This window comes from Aethalodelphis obliquidens, unplaced genomic scaffold, assembly GCF_003676395.1.
Source record: "Aethalodelphis obliquidens isolate GAN/ISIS:26980383/991018 unplaced genomic scaffold, ASM367639v1 scaffold1, whole genome shotgun sequence".
Classification (NCBI taxonomy): Eukaryota; Metazoa; Chordata; class Mammalia; order Artiodactyla; family Delphinidae; genus Aethalodelphis; species Aethalodelphis obliquidens.
In genome coordinates this window covers 95,574,418-95,595,388 of record NW_020837945.1, presented here as the reverse complement: position 1 = coordinate 95,595,388, position 20,971 = coordinate 95,574,418, and the positions used below count along the sequence as shown (strand labels likewise).

The following is a 20,971-nucleotide window of genomic DNA, read 5'->3' as shown; positions in this document are numbered from 1 at the left end:
CATTTGCATGGAATATCTTTTTCCATCCCTTCACTTTCAGTCTGTATGTGTCCCTAGGTCTGAAATGGGTCTCTGTAGACAGCATATATATGGGTCTTGTTTTGGTATCCATCCAGCAAGCCTGTGCCTTTTGGTTGGAGCATTTAATCTCTTCACGTTTAAGGTAATTATCGATATGTATGTTCCTATTACCATTTTCTTAATTTGGGTTTTTTTTTTTTGTAGGTCCTTTTCTTCTCTTGTGTTTCCCACTTAGAGAAGTTCCTTTAGCATTTGTTGTAGAGCTGGTTTGGTGGTGCTGAATTCTCTTAGCTTTTGCTTGTCTGTAAAGCTTTTGATTTCTCCATCAAATCTGAATGAGATCCTTGCTGGATAGAGTAATCTTGGTTGTAGGTTCTTCCCTTTCATCACTTTAAGCATATCATGTCAATCTCTTCTGGTTTGTAGAGCTTCTGCTGAGAAATCAGCTGTTAACCTTATGGGAGTTCCCTTGTATGTTATTTGTCGTTTTTCCCTTGCTGCTTTCAATAATTTTTCTTTGTCTTTAATTTTTGCCAGTTTGATTACTATGTGTCTCGACATGTTTCTCTTTGGGTTTATCCTGTATGGGACTCTCTGCGCTTCCTGGACTTGGGTGGCTATTTCCTTTCCCATGTTAGGGAAGTTTTTGACTATAATGTTTTCAAATATTTTCTCGGGTCCTTTCTCTCTCTCTTCTCCTTCTGGGACCCCTATAATGTGAATGTTGTTGTGTTTAATGTTGTCCCAGAGGTCTCTTAGGCTGTCTTCATTTCTTTTCATTCTTTTTTCTTTATTCTGTTCTGCAGCAGTGAATTCCACCATTCTGTCTTCCAGGTCACTTATCTGTTCTTCTGCCTGAGTTATTCTGCAGTTGATTCCTTCTAGTGTATTTTTCTTTTCAGTTATTGTATTGTTCATCTCTGTTTGTTTCTTCTTTAATTCTTCTAGATCTTTGTTAAAGAATTCTTGCATCTTCTCAATCTTTGCCTCCATTCTTTTTCCGAGGTCCTGGATCATCTTCGCTATCATTATTCTGAATTCTTTTTCTGGAACGTTGCCTACTTCCATTTCATTTAGTTGTTTTTCTGGGGTTTTATCTTGTCCCTTCATCTGGTACATAGCCCTCTGCCTTTTCATTTTGTCTATCTTTCTGTGAATGTGGTTTTTGTTCCATAGGCTACAGGATTGTAGTTCTTCTTGCTTCTGCTGTCTGCCCTCTGGTGGATGAGGCTATCTAAGAAGCTTGTGCAAGTTTCCTTGGGAGGGACTTGTGGTGGGTAGAGCTGGCTGTTGCTCTGGTGGGCAGAGCTCAGTAAAACTTTAATCCGCTTGTCTGCTGATAGGTGGGGCTGGGTTCCCTCCCTGTTGTTTGTTTGGCCTGAGGTGACCCAACACTGGAGCCTACCCGGACTCTCTGGTGGGGCTAATGGCAGACTCTGGGAGGGCTCATGGCAAGCAGTACTTCCCAGAACTTCTGCTGCCAGTGTCCTTGTCCCTTGGTGAGCCACAGCTGCCCCCTGCCTCTGCAGGAGACCCTCCAACACTAGCAGGTAGGTCTGGTTCAGTCTCCTTTGGGGTCACTGCTCCTTCCTCTGGGTCCCGATATGCACACTACTTTGTGTGTGCCCTCCAAGAGTAGAGTCTCTGTTTGCACCAGTCCTGCCGAAGTCCCACAGTCAAATCCCACTAGCCTTCAAAGTCTGATTCTCTAGGAATTCCTCCTCCTGTTGCCAGGCCCCCAGGTTGGGAAGCCTGACGTGTGGCTCAGAACCTTCACTCCAGTGGGTGGACTTCTGTGGTATAAGTGTTCTCCAGTTTGTGAGTCACCCACCCGGCGGTTATGGGATTTCATTTTATTGTGATAGTGCCCCTCCTACTGTCTCATTGCAGCTTCTCCTTTGTCTTTGCATGTAGGGTATCTTCTCTGGTGAGTTCCAGTGTCTTCCTATCGATGATTGTTCAGCAGTTAGTTGTGATTCCGGTGTTCTCGATAGAGGGAGTGAGAGCATGGTCTTCTACTTTGCCATCTTGAACCGATCTCTGTATACCTAATAATTCTTATATTCTATGGGCTTCTTCTCTCCATCCTTCTTTACCACCTGATAATGTACAAGGCTTATAAGTAGAATTTGTGCAAGGAATGCTTTTGAAATGGGCATCAGTTTGATTGCAAATTAATTTGGAGAGCCAGTATTATGAAGTTTGGGTAGTCAAAGTTCTCTCCTTAATATTTGATCTGACAAATTAAATTAAAAAGCATCCAATTCACCATCAGAACCCACTGACCAAGGGTAATTAGCAAAGAGTCAAGTCTTCTTTAGGTCTTGTGAAGGGACCCGCCCCTTGATCTCCTGGATTGGAGGAAGAGGCCCTATGCTGTGCACGGTGCAGGAACATATAGAATCTTAGTCACTCATTTCCCCAAACCTGATTGGATCCTGATGACTAGAGTTTGGGGAGAACAGTGGGACAATCAATTAGCCACTAACCATGTAAGACAATTTCTGCTACCATAAATCATTCTTTGGGACACATTCTCATTTTGAACACATTGTGAGGGGTTTTATTTTTGAAACCTTCTGATTTATTTGTATGCAGGAATCCAAGCTTTTGGTGGACACTAGAAAGTTTACAGCTTGTCACTGAAGCTCAGTGGTGAGGAGTGAGTGATTTCAACCCCAAGTATCCTGGAAAAAAACTGGAAAATGTTGTCGGTCATTCAACATTTGTTTCAACTATCTCATGTGTAAGAGAGACACATTCAAGGGTATCTTTCTAATTTCTATGAGAAATAAAAACCACGGAAAGGGAAGCCTTGTTTTTCATCCTAGATTATGTAGTAACTGAGTGTCCAAAGGCAAGTTACTTACCTCACATGGGTAAAACGAGGGGGTCAACTAGATGAGCTTCAGGCTACCTTCTCATGCTATTGTTCTTTGGTTTTACGGCTAGAAGAAACTCTTAATCATTTGGGTCAATGGGGGAAACCCTGTAGGAAATACTGCAAGCCAGTAGTCTCGGGAAAGGTAGTACTGCCTCCTAGGGGAAATTTTGGAAATCTGTGAGGGTGTCTGTGGTTCACATGATTATTGTGGGCACTCATGGCATTAAATGGGTGGGAGCCTGGGCTGTTAGACATTCTGCAGTGTGTGGGACTGTCCCACCGAATGAGGCATTGTCCTGTGTCTTACATGATTCCGAAGGTCCCAGTGGACATTCATGTAAGACAAAACCTGTTTATGATTTCTAAGCTTGAATCTATCTTCATTTTACATATTAACACAAAGCATTTTTTTGGTATGGTTTTATGTACATTGAATTTTCCTGGGATGCAACGACTGGGTAAATTGAGGGACAGTTGTAATTTGTTTTGTCTCAGAATTTACCAGGAGCTGCTCATCATTTGGGAAAACCACATCAGCAGCAGCTCAAGACTCATGGTCTTTGAGCACCAAACAGCACACCTATGTGAAGGTACATTTGTAGCAGTTGCATTCATAGTGGTTCTACAAATGACGGCAGGCAACCAACGACTCTGTTGTGTCCCCTAATGTACTTATGCCCCAGCATTCACATGCTGATATATTATTTTTATCAGAAATTACTCTTCTTTCATTTATCTTCTATACAGAGGGCATGGTGATTTTTTTTTAAAAAAGTTAGTGTTTAGGAAGGTAACATTATCTCTAGTTTGCTTTGCAGAATAGTAGAAAAAGAATTGCAGTGTATTTATTATCTAAAGTTGATTTGGTGTACTAGGATGGAGAATCACTATTCTAAATGTGAGAGAAGTCTATAAACAATCTCTACTCAATTTAGTAAGGCATTTCAAAAATTTCTTGTCCCAGAGTTACCTTCCCAGTCATATTTGCCTTATGCTGTTATCGAAGTGACTTTGCGTTCCTTGGCTATTCATCAGGTGGTTGGAGAGGGAGAGGCATATTGATTCCCAAAGTATAACCGTGTAGGTGGAGAAAATCAATAGAGAGTACAATGTCGGGGTGCAAATGGCCATCAGCGAGCGACAGCGTGCTGCAGAGAACATGATGGAAGTTCTCCCATTAGGGTTGTTCAGAGATGGCAAGTCCTCGAGCAGTATGGAGGATTCATTTCTGCAGGACTAGAGAGAATAGGAATGGTTCCGCATAGCCTGCAACTCTGATATCCTCTTCGGTTATCTACCTTTTAAGTATATTGTAAACATACCCCTGTTCTCATTTTGTAATATCCCTAGTGTTCTGTTTTATTTCCATACCTAGAACTACTTTTGCTTAAATTGAGTAATTCCCAGCCTGAAGAGCAGTCAAACTTAGGATTTACACATTGAAAAGTGGGTTGGGACAAGATACCAGAAGATTCCATATTTGAAACATTCTCGATCAGTCCCTTTGTGAGTACCCCAAATGTGTGATTTGAGGTTCAGAAAAGTTTGGTTCCTTTCAGTGTGAATTTCTTTTTAACTGCAAGAGTCTATGGTCCTATCATATATAGGTATAATAGGCCAGACTTTAGTTAGATACTCCCAGGGAGCCTACGAACAATATTGAACTTTCTAAACTTGTACCTAAGACAGCGCTGCCCAAGTGTTAAGATGATCACTACATGTTCCTCCCTGTCTAATGTCATCCTGTCATTCACAGCCTGCCCACCCTGGTTCTTTAGTACCTTCTCAGGACCAGGAAGCAAAGATTCTCCACCCTAAGAGGGTGTAAAGGAGAGAGATCCCGCTGGCGGTAGGTGAAAGGTAGAGAAGGGTTTCTCCACTCGAGAAATACATTTCCCTCTTCCTTCCACCAAAGAAAGCCATCAGACAAATAAGTACTTTTTAAAAGTGTACTTGGGCCTGGGAAGATTAAATCTAGTGGTTATTTACACCTGAACACCAATTACTCTACTCAGATAAAGAGAGGTTTTCCCATTACCATGTAGTTTAACATATTGACTAATTCCCTAACCTACTGATCAGTGTATTTACTGATTTCCTGAATAACTTCGGACTTCCTAAATTTCCTTCCTTTAGTGCCTACTAAATCAGGCGCTGTGGTGAGTATCAGAGACTTAAACGGGAAGTAAGGCAGGTCTCCTGACGTTGAAGTGTCTATATTCTAATCGGGAAAGAGCTTAATAACTGGAAGATTCCACGCGGCTGGTACGTAACGTTGTAGGGTATTTATGAGGTGCTCTGGGAGCCCCGTGGGGCGAGTGTGGTTCTGAGGGAGCATGGTTCTCTGGTTGCCGGGGAAGAGGGGAAATGAAGTGGGGAGGCTATTGAGTTGCATCTTGAAGGGTGAGCTGGGCTTTCCCAGGCAGAACAAAATGGGAAAGGGGGGGTCTCAGGCAGATGAAAGGACACAGCTGGAATGACGTATAGGCTGCTTTGGGGATTGAAGATGATGAGTCTCCAGAGATGGACTGGGGTCAAGTGTTGAGGGAGCAGGACCTGGTTAATACGTTGGGGGAATCTAGCAGAAAAGGACCGTATGGTTCATCTACTATAGTCGTAAAGCTTTCTCTTGGTTGTAAAACCCACTCTGCCCACAAAGTCTTATTTGAGAGCTTAATACATAAATAAGTGAAAGGTGCTCTGTCTGAGGAGAGAGTAGGAGACCTGAGGCTGGTCTGCCCGGGATCTCCCGCATCCCACGCCTCCCCAGAGCTTTTGACTATCCTCTGAGGACCCACGGGCTGTTCTGAGCGCGGGGTGGGGGAGGGGTATCAGCTGCTCATCTGGTTGGTTTTCTTACTTGATAGAGGATGCAGCCGAGCCCCAGACCTGAAGCTGCATATTCAGGTAATGACAGAGCAGGGGCTAGAATGGAAGTCTCCTGATAGCCAGTTCTAGGAGCTTTCCAATTCATTCATTCATTTATCTGAAACATTTATAAGGTGCCATCTTGATGCATCTACGTTAGATTTTAGGGACTTAAAGGTGAATAGGAAGAATACAGTTCCTTTTCCGTGGGTCTTATAGTCTAGTGGCGAGGACAGACCAGAAGAGCAACAATTACAAGAAAACAAGAAAGGAGATACTAGTTGTAGGGAGTGGGGGAAAGTGCATGGGCTGCTTTAAAGAACTGCGACCCTGAGTTCTGAAGTGAGGTGTTCAGAGAGCCAGAAGGACTGTCCATAGAGAAAAGGGCGTCAGGAGGTACGAGAAGGAGTGGAGAGGAGCGTCCAGGAAAACAATTAGTCAGCTCTGCAGTTTCATACAGGTCTCTGGGATCAGTCCCAGCCTGTGTGTTGCTCAGAGGAGCCTGCCTGGGGTGACTGGCCACAGGCCACAGATAACAGGCCTGATTGGTTGTTTTGAACGTGTTGTATCGGTCAGCGATGCCTTGTCCATGAAGTCAGTTCCTCCTGAGTGCCAATTATCCTCTGTCTCATAGACCCAGGAAGGAATCAGCTGTTGGATGACACCAGTGCAACTCACCACTTAGACCCAAACATGTCTTTAAGGAAGTCCTCACCAAAGACGGCATTTTGCTGAGATCATTGTTACCCATTTCCTTCTCATTTTCTTAGTCTTCTTAAAATATCTCTGTTCCATTAATCAATTCACAGCAGGGCTATACGTGTTGTGTATACTAATATGGTTGCTAGTACTGCTAGTAGGTTGGGAGTGGGGTATAAGGAGAAATCACAGGATCCTAGAGAGAAGTAGAGTGTGAGTTCTCTTGGAAACATTTGTGTTCTCTGCAGCACTGAATTCCAGATGGTGGTAATGAAGTATCCCCATCATCACTGTCCCCCTTGAGAAGCACGTTGCTGGATTCTGAGAAACATCTATTCAGCCCCCTGCGACCCTGCACCAATGTCCTCTTCCCAATGCTCTTGATCAGCCAAGAAAATTGTGGGTTTCTTTTTCAGGGAGTAATCCATCAGGCTCTCTCTCCCTCCCACTTCGACCGTCTCTTCTACCTGAGTAACCTTGGTCACTCCATCACCTGTCAGTGAAGCCCAGGCAATGTTTACAAATGCATCTGGAAGAAAAGCAGTCTGTCTGGGGACGCCATAATTTTTCTGCCAAAGCGGGTCCCAGGTGGACAGTAAGAGCCTGTGTTTAGGGAATGGGTGGCATCTTCAATCAGGGTGTGTGTGACACTATTACTTACTGAACCTGACAGGCCTCCAATTAAAGTTGGGTAGGAAGCAGAGAACTGGAAAGTTCCCCAACCTGCTGCACCAATATATCAGCATATAAACAGGAAGGAAAGAAGCTGTCCTCATAGTCAGAGAAGTGACTCCCAAAATAGGTCAAGGAAGTTTATTAGTTTACTTATGAAATAAGACCAGACTATGTGTTTACTCTCTTGTCTAGATCTCCCGTTTGAAAATATTTTAGAGGTTATTGGAAGGTACAGTTTTCATAACATGATGAATTCCAGTGTCATATTGTCTGGTCATGCTATTGTTAATATCATCATTAGTGTACATTAATTGTATTGCTTTATCAGTGATAATGAAGATGGTAATAATAATAATAAAGATCATATGGTTGCTTTCAACTGAAAAATTCACAGGGTTAGCTTTTCCTGAGTCCATCTTCTGGCCCAGATTGGTCCCTCTTCATTGCTGAGATGGCAGGTGGGCTAGAACTGCCCTTTTTTCTGCTCATAACATTTTTATGTAGGTGACCTTGGGTTAACATCAAAGAGAGCCTTGCAGGGGAAGAGATGTTACAAAAGGGAAAGACACATGTGTTGGAGCATCTACCTATGGTAGGCCCATTGTACATGGTTCCTCATCTGATGCCCAGGTAAGCTGCATGGGAATGTTGGGGCCTCCATCAGCAGCCCCTCTTTGCTTTAGGAGAAGCCATGAGGTGTCATAGAAGAGACACAGCCTCTGGAGAGAGACCCAGAGAGTGCTTATAACAATTAAATGAGATAATGCACACAGATCATTTTGCCCAGTGCATCACACAAAGTGAGTGCTTGGTAAATGGCAACTAGAACTATTACTAACTGTGGCTTTGAGCAACTCACCCAATTCACTGACCCTTAGTTTCTCCATCTGGAAACTGGCGATGGTGATGCCTACTGTGCAGGTTGTCACGGGCAGGCACTCCTCCAGTGGGAGTTATGGCTGTTACTACAGTTGAGGAAAAGGATATCAGAGAGCTTTACTTAGCAGTAGCTTCTGGAGTGTCTGTGCAGGAGCCTTTGCCTCGTAGATGGGATAAAAGAGATTAGAAACAAGTATTGTTGGCTGTTGGTTTTAGAGACTCAGCATTGGCAGAGAAGTCATCTAGAATCTGGACCAAGCCCTATGTGTGCTTGATTCACTTCTAAGTCAAGACCTGGAAAATTTTCTTTTTAGGTTCTTAATCTTTAATCTAGAAACATCTGTTCTTTTCCACAAATCCTGTTAGAAATTGTGAGGGTGAAGAGAAAGTTCCCAGTTTCTTGTTCAACCTTTCTTTATGAGACCTACTGCCCCTCGTCCAGATGACTCTGATGACTGAGCCATAAAGGCTTTGTGCGGAAAGGCAAGGAGGGCAGGCACTGAAATGACAGCCAGTCAAAGATTTTCCAGCTCATCTCTCCAGGAGTAGGCAGTGCCCCCGCTGACAGAGATGACAGTCCTAAGAAGCTTCTGTGAGGGGACCAGGCCATCACCCCCTTGCCCTGAGAATTTAGTGGGCAGGACTAAAAGAGAGTGCTAAGAGAACACACCTGAGCCCTTGCGTGGCCTCCTCAACCCATCTGACAATCACGTGGGACCAGGTTCCCCCGGGACAGGCTGCGTTCTTGGCAGATGCCCAGGAGGGTGAGACCCAGAGAATCTCTCGTGGGCCTGGATCTGCTCTCAGTGGAGGACCTTCCCAGAGACATGAGAAACCCCTCCGAAGAGGGGTGCCATCTTGACTTTTTTCCAAAGTGGGCCACATGCAGACCAGAGACTCAGGACTCAGGAAGTTGTTAGAATCTTCTGGGTGTGGGCATTTGGTTACAGCTCCTAATTCTTTCTAGTATATTCTCCCTCCTGGGGTACAAACACATACCACTTTCACCTCCCTCCCTCTCCTTCACCCTTTCTACTCTCCAGCCCACAAACTCTAGAAGAATTTGGCCTTCTGTAGGGCATAAGTATGAAGTTTGTATTTTAAGGAGTGAGTGTTGCTGCCTGCTGGTCCATGAGGATGGAAGGATGGAGTGCACGGTAAACAGTACTGGGGCACAGCTGACCAGGATCTGGGGTAGCTGTTTTTCCTAGATTCTCACCTAGATGGTCCTAATGGATTGCTTCCAACTGGACAGCCCCTACCAAATGCAATAGCAATGGTGGGATTTTAGCTGACTTTTCTACAAGACAACTCCAGTGAATGGAACAGTGAATCGCTTGGATATGTTGGTGGCTTCTTGACAGAGGCATGCCCTCCAAGGAAAACACTGAGTGCTTTTGACATGATTTATTGTGTCGAGTGCTCTCATAATTAAAACATGCTTAGAGGTGTTTGCAAAGGAGCAGGCATTTATATCTATGTTTTATACGTAAGAGAAATTCATTGCATTGTTTATTTTCTTTAAAAAGCCTCAGAAATTATAAACTGGGGTATTTGTAAATAAAGTCTCAAAATAACCAAGGACTATTGAATTTATTACAGAATAGGAAATTCCTGAAGAGTTGATAGGATATAAAGATATATTTATGTGTGCATGCGTATACATACATATTTATGTAAATGTATACATATATTTATATGTTTTCAACTACTTTGCAAGGGACTTTGAGGACCAGGTCTATGTAAATGGCCAGTGGTGAAGTAGAGTATGAAATGTTTGTGATGCGTGCTAGCAAATCATTGCTTTTCACGCACATACAGCTACCCGTGGACACTCAATAAAGCACAGGCACAGACTGTGTCTAGGATGAATGCATTTCTTGGGTTGTTAAATCAAAGTTTCACTGTACTGCTTGCTGTTCTGTCTTCTCCATGCCAGCTCTACCCTTTGTATTACGGTGTTTGTCTATGCTGTACCCCAGAAATTGGCAGCTCCGATCCTCAGGCTGTCAACTGGAAAGGCCGTTTATCAGCGTCCCTGCAGCTTGGGCTGCCAGTGCTTACACCTTCTTCAGTTCCATGTGGAAGAATATATTCTTCCTTCAGTTTCACTCCTCCACCTCTGCCTACATTTTTCTTTCTCCATTATTGCTTTTGATCTCTCCATCTCCATCTGATTGTAGCCATTTAACAAAGTTCTGCCCTTTGTTCTTTTCTCTTCATACCCCCTTTGCTTGGGTGATCTCACCCCCTTGCCAGGGCTGGTGGAATTTGCCGGGGTCGGGGCAGTGACCTCCCTGATTCACTCGGCTGGCCATGGGCCCTTAGCACCAGCCTCTGTGACCCGGCAGTGTGAGGAGGGGCACCGAGTGGGGCAGGGTGTTCAGAGCTGATGGCTGGCACATGTGGAGCTCCTGAGCTGCTGTGCCCAGCCAGTTAGACTCTGCACGTAGTCTGCCTTTCCCCAGAGCCCCAAGGGCAGGAGCTGGTGCTAGGAGTAACTCCTCTATGAGTTTCCATGAGCGCTCCTGTCTCAGGTGCTTATCCTTGCTTGTTGTTCCTGACTCACTTCTAGCCCCTGTTTTAGTGCACAGAATGGAGGGTGCTTAAATATCACTTGTTCAGAGAGAGAGAGTACTTCGCACTGGTACCCTGTTTAGTTTCCATGGAGCCCTCACCACAATCTGTAATTCTCTTATGCACTTATTTACTTGTTTTCTGAGGCACAGCTTTTTGGTATGTTTTGCAGCACAGCTTATTTGAAGGGGACTGTCCCTGTAGAGATGAGAGTTCCTCTTGGGCAAATACCTTCAGGAACAAAAGTATGCTTTTTGCCCAAGGTTTATCTGGAGAAAGGCTGAGTAGGAGGCGGGTCTGAGTCTTTTACCAGGTGTGCGCTGAGGGGCTTCAGAATCTGAACCAAGGCCTGCTCATTTGCACTAAGAACGAACCTAGCCTTGTTAGGTTGGAGATCTGCCCAGCAGTAGTGGTAGTAGGGATAAAAATAAGAGCAAACATTACTAAACATTTACTGTGTGCACCAGCTCTACTGAGCACTTTACATACTCGATCTTAATCTCACAAGATAGAAAGGATGCTGAGGCCATCATTATTCCATTTACAGAGAATGAGTCCAGGATCTAGACAGGTTCTCAGGACTTCCCAATATTTTCCACTTGACAGAATACACCTAGAAAATGACGTTTGTACGGATGTGGGAAGGAGGTCATGTGTAACGGGACGAGGCTGTTCACAGGTAGCAGTGAGTAGCCTTGGGCCTCTCCCACCTCCTGCTGCCCTGAGGGCTGAGGGAGCAATACCTTGGCACACCTATAATTTTTGGCAACCTGCTTGGGAAGCTCTAGGTTAAGTACATTTTTCAAGTTGCACAAGTAGTAAATGGCTGAGCAGGGCTTGAAGTGAGCTAGATCAGCTCTGGGACTAATTGCTCTGATGCTTCCTGGTGCTCCTCTGCTACGTGGTGTTGGGATGTGTGTGTGGGGAGTTGAGGCATTGGACCTTTCTTGACAAATCTTTCCGCTCCCTAAGTTCTCTTTTTCACCGTAACTCACACAGGCAATCTAATCTGAACTCTTCATTGTGCATAGGAGGAAATTGAGGTCGAGAGATGTGAATGACTTGTTCCAGGGTCCTGAGCTGCTGAGGGACAGAGCTGGAACTAGATCCCAGGTGTCCTGACTCCTGACCCAGGCCCTTTGTCTCTTGCAGCTCTCATGACTATTTCACGTGTGCCTGTCTTGCTTCTTTGCATCGATTGATGTCAAGCCCTTTGTCTCGGAGTTCTTTCCTGTCTTCTGCGGCACCCTGCCACGCTGAGCCCAGAGCCGGCGGCCAGTCCCTCTCACAGCCATGCTAGGGGCTCTCGGTATGCACTGTCTGCCCCAGCAAGTGCTGGAGAAGATGTCAAAGAAACCCAGTTTCTCCTGTGTGTGCTGGAGGAAACTCATTTTCACAATCAGCAATTTGAGAAACTTGCATATTTCTATTAAATTGTGCTCACCTTTTCTGAACTGGTAACTGACATCCTTCCTACAGGGCTGTCAATCCAGCCCCACATAGAAGAGCTACATGCACTTCACAACACCCTTCTCACGGCTGACAGGTGACAGAAAGCCGCTGAGCTTAGAAGTCATTTTCATGACCTGGGTTACAGAAGTTTTGAGCTAGAAAAGTGCTCTCCTAATCGATGGAATAGAATGAGCTGCAGGCTCTTTTGAAACCCTGATAAGAATGAGGGTTTCCTTGATTCGCTCGATTCTCTCTGGCGAGTTTTTAAATTTTTTGAGGGGGTGTGTCTGCATGGAGCAACATGGTGGTAACAGTCTCTGGAGCAGGCAGAATCAAATTTAGACTTGCCTTTTGCCGCTGACTGCTTCGTTGCCCCGGACAAGTCACCCATCCCCCGCAAGCCTCAGTTTTGTCATCTGCAAAATGGATCTGACAGTGGTACTTATTTTGTAGGATTTGTTGAGAAGATTGTGCAACTGGTGTTCAGCTAGTGCCAGGCATGTTATCGGTGCTCCGTGGCTTAGCTATTATGATCGGGCATACTACAGGAAAGCTACTATCACCTACCAGGGAGGCTGAGAGGACTAAGTGAGGTAGTATATGCATGGTGCCCAGGGCACAGAATTTGCCTAATGATAATAAAAACAATAGTAATAATAATAGAAATGACTAACATTTACTGAGTGTTTACTAACTTCTGTCTTAGAGACTTTAAAACATCAGGGGCAGCTGCTATCATTATTAAGATTTCAAACTACAGCTGTGTATTTAGACAGTATTTTGGAGAGCTAGTCTTCAATAAGCTTGGAGACTGCCCTGAATTTGTTCATCTTTGCATTTCCTCTCTACCCTCTCACCCACTTTGCATTTCTGCCTCTCCCAGCCCCCAGTGTGGTTAAGAGCAGTTCTCAGATATGTTTGGGGGAACAAATAAATGCAAGTTTGTGGAATGAATGAGTGATCTTAGGTCATTGAAAATAGGTTGCAGAAGGGCCAACCCTTCTGGTGGTCACCTCTCAGGTCTGGCTTCAATTTGGGGAGGGGAAAATGGTCTGTTCTGAAAAACAAAACAAAGAAACTCACTAGGCTATCTAAATAGATCCTAAATATTTAGCGATCTTCCTCGGCATGAAAATCCAACCCGAGATGAACACTGGAACGAGGAGACTCTGCTTAAACTTTGCGAAGGTCTGCAGAACGAGCCCAGGGAGGCGGTTGGAAGCCTCGTCTATGGGAAAGAGCTCTGTTCCCCTTACCGCCTCTCCAGGGATTCAGTTACCAGGGTTCACCTAATGTTGGTTGAGAAGATGCTAAAGAACAAGTGAGGGTGACAGGAAATACAATGATCAACCCTAGTGCTGAACCATAAGCTTAGAGTGCCAAGAAACGTACTACTCGGTGTGACGGGCCTTTATTGCCTTTTAGACCGTTTCATCCATTGCAATTTATTAATCCCCATCTAATGCGAAAAGTGTTTTGCTTTAAAGATATCAGAGGCAGCTTGCTGAAATGGAGGACCGTGCGTTTTGGAGTCCTGCAATCTTAGATTTGAGTTCTGGCTCTGCCAGTAAATATCTGCCTGCTTCTCAGGAAGTTACTTTAACCTCTGACCCCCTGGCTTCTCATCTGAGGGCAGAACTAAAATCACCCCTCCCTGCACTGGCTTGGTGGGGATGGAGAGGAGGCGCTACACTAGAGCACCGTATGCAGTGTTCTGAACACAAAGATTAGTTTACTGAACCTCGTGGTGTTCTGTGGCGGGGCTGTTTACTAGAGTTTTCTGTTTCTGCCTTCACTTTCTTTCACCAGGATGGTATTGTAAATCCATTGTTCAAATGACATTATCTCAAAAACGTTCTCATTTGTTATGTGCCTTTTCTCAGCTAGAAAGAGCATTTATCCTTCTCCCTCACCCTCCCTCATCCAGCCATGCCCAAATCCTCTTCTCCATCCCAGGCTTCCTGTCAGCCCCCACTTCAGCGCCTAGAGCCCCGTGGTCTCTTGCCTGTTCTGTACAATATGCACACAGCCAGATTCCCACCTCTGTTCTCTCCCCACTGTGTTACTAAAATACAGATCTGGTCACGCCACTGAACTTCTCAATGACTACAGAATGATGTCTAACCTTCCTGCCCTGGCCCCCAAATCCCTCCTTCTAGAACTCACTTTGTTTAAATGAATGATCCTGGTGGACCATTTTGGTTAGGGGATGATAGTCTTTGGAGAATGGCCAGGATGAACTTGGAGGGCGATAGAAAGATATGTAGACTGCTCTGGATAAGATATGAACAAGAGTTTTAGGGCTTGACAGTGAGCAGGTGAGGGAGTAGAAGGTCAGTTTAAAGGAGGAAGGCTGCCCATCAATGGGGCTGGAGGCCGAAGTCAAGAAGAACAGAGGGTTTGTGGACATTCTCTAAAGTCAGGGAGAATTGGAGTAGCCTATATTCCATCGTAAGCTTGCTGTCTGCTGGGACGGACTGCATTATATCTCCTATCTCTGGCCCAAACTTTCCATAAAGTTCACTGCACATACAGCTTTACCTTGCTGTTACTTGGAGGACAGGAGGGACTGACGTATCATCTAGTTGGATGATGAAGTGAAGAAAAGGGAAGAAGCCAATGAAACATGGAGTGGAGACAGAGACTCTATGGAAGCAGAGATTCAGAGCTGGAGGAAGTAAGCTTCACAACTCTCTAGGTTTATTGAGGGAGACTCTAGATTTTCTGATTGTACATTACTGGGAATCAGAACAAATTTTACTTAAATGTTTCAGAACAACTTGACCTCAGCGAACTGGAGGGCCTAGGGGCTATGCATCGATTATAGATGTGGCAGTGACAGCTAGTTTTCCTTTTCTTTACCACCAATAGAACCCCTGTAATACTTGGGTTGGCAATGTACCCAGTCAGAAGACTACATTTCTCAATCTCACTTGCTGTATCTTAAGTGTTCAGGTTTTAAGCAATATAAATGGAAGTTATAGGAAAGGATTTATGAGAAAGCTTCTTTAAAAAGGGACAGAGATGTGGGAAGTGACCTGCCTCAACTTCCTGTTTCCTTCCTGCCTTCCAAAACTCAGACAAATTGACTGGAGCCACAGCAGCCATCGTGGGTCTTGCAGGCACCTTGAGGATGGAAGCCAAGTATCCAGATGGTAGACCAGAAAGATCAAGGGGCCTGATTACCCATGACTGCAGAGCCACAGTAGCAGCCTCCCTCCAGACTTCTGTTATACAAGAGAGAAGTGAAATTATCTTTCATTTTTAGTTTTCTGCTGTATCAACTGAACCTAATCCTAGTCTGCTAATACAGTAGCAGAATAACAGTGATTATGAGAGGGCTCTGGAGTCAGACTGCTTTCACTCTGTTCCTTGCTCTGCCACCTCTTAAACAAGAGCCTTAAAGCAATTACCAAAGGTTTCAGAAGCCTCCTTTTTCTCATCTGTAATATGAGGAAAATAACACCACGTACACATGGGGTTGTTGTGAAGATTGAGTAAAATAATGTGTAAAGCAATTAGAACTCTTTAGGTACACAGTAAGTGCTCAATAAATGGTAGCTGCTGCTATCATTATTATTATCATGACTATTATTGCCATAATTACTTATCAGGTTTAGCATTCGTCTCCATTAATGGAGATGATGGGTACTTTAGGGTAGAGGCAATTTCTTATTTATTTTTGGTATTGCTCCAGGACTGGCATATGGTAGGTACCCAATACAGCTTTCCCAAACCGTATCTTATTAGATTTTTGCTACTATTTCTCATGAGCAGATGATAAAAATTACTGGTATAGTGTACCGGGCAGGAGACTGATACTATGCATGCTTACTGTCATTTAATCCTTACCAGAACCACCTGAGAAATGGGTTGAAACGGTAGTTGTAGACAGTGCAAGAGCTTAGGAGTCATTCAGACCTACACTCTGTTTGAGGTTCAATTTCATTAATATTAAAAGAACTGGAAATAAGTTTTATTTCTCCACTCACGTTCCATGCATAGGAGCCTCTTGGGGCAGATTATTTTTAATGGCCAGGTGTCGCTGACACGGAGGCTTTACTTTGTGTTTCATCCCAAGCCAGTGAACTAGAGAACCTCTATAAACTACCCTCCTTCCATCCCTCATCTTGCAACAAAGCTGTCAGTGGGAACCAGGAAGAAAAACTGTTTCCCCTATCTGGTTTATACAGTCTGGTATATACAAAAGGGTTTTAAGGTTTGGCATGGGCACGGGGTCTGGTTGTGGGCTGCTGAGCTATTCAAGAGTAGATAAGACCTTTTGGACAAGGGTAAAGGTTACAGCACAAGCTGCTTCCTCTGATAAATTTCCCTCTACCTGTGATAGGGCTGTGGGCAGTTATGGTGTTGGGGCAGGAACAGTAGGAGGAGCCTGGGAAGTTTTTTTTCTTTTTTTAATTTTATATATTTTTGGCTGCGTTGGGTCTTTGTTGCTGCACGCAGGCTTTTCTCTAGTTGTGGCGAGCGGGGGCTACTCTTCGTTGCAGTGCGCGGGCTTCTCATTGCGGTGGCTCCTCTTGTCGTGGAGCACAGGCTCTAGGCGCGTGGGCTTCAGTAGTTGTGGTGCACGGGCTCTAGAGCACAGAGCTCAGTTTTTGTGGTGCATGGGGCTTAGTTGCTTCGCGGCATGTGGGATCTTCCCGGACCAGGGATTGAACCCGTGTTCCCTGCATTGGTAGGCGGATTCTTAACCATTGCGCCACCAGGGAAGTCCCTGGGAAGTTTTTGTAACTTTGGGTCTTGTCAAATTATAGAGAAAGTGGCTCTCTCTCTTAGATTTGCTTCATGTTATAAGCTGGTTTGCATCTCATGGGAGATGATGCCACAAGGGCAGAAGTCTCTTAAGAATCTGCTGGCCAAGTAGTTCCTATCTTAACATACATTTCCTCTTCTTGTAGGTCATGGCTATTCCAGAGGTAGCTCCTGGTTCCTATAGTGGAGTAGTCCTTAACCCTGGCTGCACATTAGAATTCCCTGGGGAATTTTTTTTAAATGCCAGTTCCTGGGCTCTACCCCAGTCCAACTGAATTAGAATCTCTAGGGCGTAGAGCCTGAGCATCGGTATTTTAAAAAAGGAATAAACAGAAGTTCAAAGAAAATTTTAAAATGAGTCACAAACTGAGAGAAAATATTTGCAAAACCATATATCTAATAAAGAACTTGTATCCAAAATATATAAAGAAGTCTTAAAAGTTAATAAGAAAATGAAGACTCCAATTAAATAATGAAAAAAATATGTGAACACTTTACCAAAGAATATATTTGCATGGCAAATAAATACATAAAAAGATGCTCAAGATATTCGTAATTAGGGAAATGCAAATTTCAACAGTACTGAAATATCACTATACCCCGTCCAAAATGACAAACAAACAAAACAACCACAAAAAAACACACCTGACAATTCTTAGTGCTGGCAAAGAACAGAGCAGCTGGAACTCTCATGTATAGCTGGTGAGAATCAAAAATAAGATAGCTACTTTGGGAAAATGTCTGGCAGTCCATTATAAAGTTAAACATATACTTGCCACAAAACCCAGCAATTCCACTCCTAGGTATTTACTCAAGAGAAATGACAACTTGTGTTCACACAAAAACCTGTACACAGATATTTATAATGGCTTAATTCATAATGGTCCCAGACTGGATCAACCCAGTTGTCCTTCAGCTAGTAAATGAATAAACTGTGTGGGGCTTCCCTGGTGGCGCAGTGGTTAAGAATCCACCTGCCAATGCAGGGGACACGGGTTTGATCCCTGGTCTGGGAAGATCCCACATGCCGTGGAGCAACTAAGCCTGTGCGCCGCAACTACTGAGCCTGTGCTCTAGAGCCCGCCAGCCACAACTACTGAGCCCGCCTGCCACAACTACTGAAGCCCGCATGCCTAGAGCCCCTGCTCTGCAACAAGAGAAGCCACCACAATGAGAAGCCCGCACACAGCAACAAAGAGTAGCCGTCGCTCACCGCAACTAGAAAAAGCTTGTGTGCAGCAACGAAGACCCAACAGAGCCAGAAAATAAAAATAAAAAATAAAATAAATTGAAAAGAAAAAAAACAAACTGTGGAATATCCATATGGTGGGATACTACTCAGAAATAAAGTGTAATGTTTCATTGATAACACACAACATGAATGAATCTTAGATGCATCATACTAAGTGAAAGAAACTAAACTCAAAAGGTTACATACTGAATGAGTCCATTTATATAACATTCTGGAAAAGACGAAAGTATAGAGACAGAAAACGTCTCTGGTTGCCTGGGGTTGGGGGTGGCAGGAGGGGAAAATCACAAAGAGGTAACATGAAGGAATTATTTGGGGGGTGATGGAACTCTTCTGTATCTTGATTGTAGTGGAGGTTACACAATTGTATGTATTGGTCAAAACTCATAGAATTGTATATTTAAAAGGGTCAACTTTACTGTATGTACTTATAACTCAGTAAAGCTGAGCCTTCCTCCCCCAATCCATTATTCAGAAGCAAATTCCCCAATTTAAATTCATAGTCAGGGTTGAGAGATATTGCTGGCATAATAAATTCAAATCTAGTTTCTGTTATTTAAACTTCAGTTTCCTCATATGTAAAACTGGAGATAATAAAACCTACTTTGAAGAGATATTATGAATCTTAAACGTGATGATGTGTGGCAAACTCCTAATACAGGGTTTGGCACAAAATAATAATAACCACTTAATAGGTGCTACGTGCCAGGTGTTGTATGGGCATTTTACAGATACCTCATTTAGTCTTTACCACAGCTCTATGAAGTAGGTATTATTGTCACCATTTTCAGGGTGGAGAAACTGAGGCTCAGAGAAGTTATGGAACTTGCTCAGAGTCTCACAGCTGGCCAGTGGCTGAGGCAGGTTCCAAGTCTAAAGTTATCGTTACTGATTACTTTACCACTCTGAAATCTTAATTTCAAGCATCCTACTCTTCAACTTCACTTCTGTCTTCTAATTCACTTTCTCGGTGTTTTTACTTCAGTGATTTCCTGACCTCATTGAGAACACCAGTCTTCATCGATCCTACCACTTCTCGTAAATCACCACTACCTTCATGTTCTCACTTCCCTTCTCATCCAATCTAAGTTGTGTGGTCCAGCAGTATTTCTTCTTCCTTTTCTAGTATTCCTAGCCCCGTGGCTTTTTTCCCCCTCTCTCTCTGCCTAGGAAAAGCTAAATCTAGTCAATCCCAACTTTTTCTTTATTCTACTCTTGCAACCAAGCAGCAGTTATTGCTGAAGATAGATGCAGATATGGAGAAGCAGTGGGAAGTTGGGTCCAGAGAGAAGCTATATGGAGATGATGGTGGGGGAGTGGAAAGAAGAGGGTGGAGGGAGACTTTCCTTGGTTTAATGGCAAAGGATCATAGAGTGAGAGGCCTGGTTGAAGAAACCTGATATAAAAATGCTAACTTTGGCACAGTTATTTTGGTCCTGTCCCTGGCTGGGGGCTCTAGGAGGATTCTGGCTGGCCTCAGCTGGGAGATGTCAGTTACAAAGTGTAGAGAAGTGTTATGGATGAGGCCATGTGCAGAGAGGGGCATCCCTACTGGGACAGAAGCAGGGCTTTCTTTTGGTGCCTGGTGCCATGGTGAAGGCACCAATAACTGGCCAGTACCGGAGCCTTCGGTGGAGCTGGTTCAGTGATGTGCTGGTAAATGTTTAACAACTCACTCTCTGAAAACAAACAGCAAACAAACAAACTCTGATTTGTAGCATTTGCAAATTTCTGTGGTGTAAATACTCCCTCCATAGCCCCAGTCTAGGTTACACAGCGCCCATGAGCACGCTGTCAGGGGGACAGGCTACCAGAATGTGACTGGGCCTTGTTCTAATTTCTAAATGTAATGAAGCACCTTGAAGGGTAGGAAGGAAGGATTCATTTGTGGGAATTGTCATGGTTTGGGGGACTGGGCCTTAATAGGATGGGATCTAGAGGAGACTGTGCAGTCTGCATTGACCAGGCAGGACTCTGAACCGTCTGCCCTACATCCTCTGTAGGACTCCCTGGTTACATGCCTGCCTTTTGTCTTACCACTGCTCTTCTGTTCTATGTGCTAACATTTTTAGATTTATAAATTTGTGGTGAGTAAGAATCTGGCACCTTCCCCCAAATAATTTCCTTGCCAAACAAGTTTGAAAATGATTGCAATCAGGTTAATATTAATAGAATTTCAAGCATCCACAGAATTTATTCATATATAAGGAAAAACTCCTCTATTCTGCAGGAATCTCAAATATTAGGATATTCATGCATATTAGAGAATGACTTCAGGAAAAGATAGTGGTAAGACCAACAAGGATATAAGCCATGACAGGAGATAAATCAAATCGGTCCTGGAAATATTTTCCTCATCACATTAAAACGATGTCAGATATAAACAGTGCACTTTCTGATGGCGTTTCCCTAGTCTGTGCATCCCACATGGATGGGGACTGTTTAGTCTGGATGTACGATACTAATGTAGAACTCTTCTTATGATGATGTGCGTTAGTACACAGAACTCCCAGTGTAGGTTAGCATCTTTACTTCTCCAGAGACATTTGAAGAGGCCACAACATTCACTGCCAAGACATGAGCTGACCCACGTGACCTGCCAATCCCAAACCCAGCAAAGCCTCATGCTTTTGCAGTATAACCATCAAGAAGCAGTAAGTTTTCCTTTTCTTTCTTTTTCAAGGTGTCCATTGACCCATCCCCAGCATCTGGGAAGATACTGTGGATTCCAACTCAAGAGAAGAGGAGGAAAGAGAAAAAGGAAATAGAGCTATTTCACAAACTATGAACGTGTAAGTCCTGGTACTTCATTAAAAAAAGCAAACGCGTTTTACGATTCTTTCTCAAGGAGAGAGAAGGCGCTGGCTGAGCTACCTCTGCAGAACATCAGT

At 44.0% G+C, this 20,971-nt stretch overlaps 1 protein-coding gene across 2 annotated transcripts in view; it reads right to left on the bottom strand.

The window, feature by feature from the left end:
* The window catches only part of SLC7A14 (solute carrier family 7 member 14), a 119,065-nt gene that overhangs the window by 46,072 nt on the left and 52,022 nt on the right, over positions 1-20,971 (bottom strand). The gene's annotated exons all lie outside the window — the stretch shown is intronic.